Raw genomic sequence first — 3,174 nt, forward strand, 5'->3', positions numbered from 1 at the left:
CTCCTTCGTCCTCTTGTATTTACTACTGCCCACCTGTCAATCGCAGGACTATCTAAAAGCTGATGACACTCACCTCTAACATTCTACACACTTCTGAATTCACAACGTTGCACCTCCACCCAGGTCTTCATGACATTGTTCTGAACATCCTCCAAGCCACTACCCACAGCGCAATAGTCAAATCACATTTTATTCGTCACATATGCCGCATACAACAGGTGGAAACCTTAACCAACCATGCAGTTTTAATAAAATATTAACTACATTTAAATATAAACTAAAATTAGAAGGCTATATACAGGGGATACCGGTATTGAGTCAATGTGCGGGGAACAGCCAGTAGAAGTGTAAATGCAATAGTCCGGATGGTCATTTGATTAATTGTTCAGCAGTCTTATGGCTTGGGGATAGAAGCTGTTGGAGCCTGTTGGAACTAGACGTGTCGCTCAGGTACCGCTTGCCGTGCGGTAGCACTGAGAACAGTGACAAGTCTGACTGGTGGTTACCAGAGTCATTCTGAATGGGTGCCAACTACTGTTTAGTCTTAAGTTACACTAGAGTGGCTCGAAATAAGATTACATTTATAAAGTAGTCAAAAGTTTAGTGGGAACAACTTTGCCAGCATTATGTCGTACAACTTACTTACGGCATGGCAATGTCATTACCTAGCACAGTAAGTCAAACATAGCTAGCTAGCAATGCTACCGTTAAGTGGCTAAAATCCGGTGTCCCCTCGATCTTAGCTAACGTTATACTGCATCTAAAGTCAATCTGGCGATATCAAAATGGTGACAACAGGTTTTCCTTATAATTACAGTATTTGCCTCCTGTGAATGGCATTGTATTTCCAAGCCACTAATGCACTTTTGATAGTCTTCATCAGCGCTCGTTGACGGTGCATTGAGTAGAATGCTCAGATGGGTATCAGTCCAAACCAAACGTGACGAAACATGTATTAAGACACTGCGACGACGAACCGTTAGAAGCAGTAGGTGGCCGTATTGACCGTATTGTCTTTACTATAATATGGAATTACATTTTCTGCTAAATTCTACATTACACACTAATCTGTGTGTTGAATCGCCACCCAGAATTTGATCTCTAATTTACCGTGGCCATCCCCTGCTGTTATCCGTTCATTGTGGTGTGTCAATGCTAAAGCCGCATCTGTCCAGTTTCAGAAGGGTGAAACGTAATATAACCTAGAATATAGAAATACCATGAAAAGAGATTGTGAATCACACACACATTATGATTGTATAATCTGCATTGCAGATTTACAGACCTTCAAATAATTACAGGTCACAGAATCACAACTGTCTGGGCTGATGAAGACTGCTCTAATTATTTACTGTAAGGAAGGGCTCACTTGAATAACACGAATGATTAACAAAGCACTACTTTAGTTGGCATGAAATAATGGTCGTTTATGTACAGTTTCCTTTACTAATTCAGTTGCGAGAGTATATGTTTAAAATGGTAACTGGCACCGTGGTATATGGTATGAGAAAGGCCGCTGCTATTCTCTTTTCATCCACTAGGTGATGGTAGAAGATTGAGAAACGTCAACAAGCTAAAATTGGGTTTGTGGTACTATTCTAAGTGACCAACGCTGTTCACATATTGAGGGGTAGACTTGCCTTATTGAAAGTTTAAAGAATATTCTAGGGTTATGTTCAAGATCTTAAATGAATGCACCAGGGAGAAGTATATTGTCAGTAGCACTTCCCTGCTGTGTGTGGGGCTAGATGAAGAGGGCGGGTTCTTCTGGACTACAGACGAGATGGGGGGTGATTGTTTGAGGGTGCTTCTCTCACCATCTCTGGTCAGGGTGGGAGGGATAAAGGGAACCAAAAATGGAACAATCTGAGATGCTGCTAGGCTCAGGATAACGAGGGGGGTGAGAACAGCTTCTATCTAACAGAAGATAAGAGATTGTTGGCCAATTTGACACATCCTCTAAAGATAGTGATCAGTTGGCAGTGTCTCGCTACTATGTGAAAGCTGCAGAACACACTTGGTTCACTCAAGGTCTTCAAATGCCCTGTTTTTTTTATATAGAAATACACTACATGACCGAAAATATGTGGACCCAGATTCATCCTGCCAGATGGTGAAGCGAGTAGTGAGTATTGCAACTGAGGACAGACAATTTTTACACGATAAGCGCTTCAGCACTCTGCGGTCCCTTTGTGAGATTCTGTGACCTACCACTTCGCAGCTGAGGCGTTGTTGCTCATAGAGATTTCCACTTCACAATAACAGCACTTACAGTTGACCGGGGCAGCTCTAGCAGGGCAGAAATTTGACAAACTGACTTGTTGGAAAGGAGGCATCCTATGATGGTGCCACGTTGAAAGTCAGAGCTCTTCAGTAATGCCATTCTTCTGTCAATGTTTGTCTATGGAGATTGCATGGAGGTGTGCTCAATTTTATACACCTGTCAGCAACGGCTGTGGCTGAAATAGCCAAATTCAGTCATTTGAAGTGGTGCCCACATACATTTGTTTTTACAGTGCCTTCGGCAAGTATTCAGACCCCTTGACTTGTTCCAAATTTTGTTAGGTTAAAGCCTTATTCTACACACAATACCCCATAATGACAAAGCAAAAGCAGGTTTAGAAATGTTTGCTAATTTATTATTATTTTTATTTAAATAAGGACTTTTACTCAGTACTTTGCTGAACCACCTTTGACAGCGATTACAACCTCAAGTCTCCTTGGGTATGACACTACAAGCTTTGCACACCTGCTGCACAGCTATTTTGAGGACTCTCCAGAGATGTTCGAGCAGGTTTAAGTCCATACTCTGGCTAGGTCACTCAAGGACATTCAGAGACTTGTCCTGAAGCCACTCCTGCTTTGTCTTGGCTGTGTGCTTAGGGTTGTTGCCCTGTTGGAAGGTGAACCTTTGCCCCAGTCTGAGGTCCTGAGAGCTCTGGAGCAGGTTTTCACCAAGGATCTCTCTGTATTTTGCTACGTTCAATTTTGCCCCGATCCTGACTAGTCTCCCAGTCCCTGCCGCTGAGAAACATCTCCATTGCATGATTCTGCCACCACCAGCTCTACGGGCAATTCCTTTAACCTCATGGCTTGGTTTTTGCTCTGACATACACTGTCAACCGTGGAACCTTATATAGACAGCTGTGTGCATTTCCAAATCATGTCCAATCA

The sequence above is a fragment of the Oncorhynchus keta genome, chromosome 20, assembly GCF_023373465.1.
Source record: "Oncorhynchus keta strain PuntledgeMale-10-30-2019 chromosome 20, Oket_V2, whole genome shotgun sequence".
In the NCBI taxonomy this organism is placed as follows: Eukaryota; Metazoa; Chordata; class Actinopteri; order Salmoniformes; family Salmonidae; genus Oncorhynchus; species Oncorhynchus keta.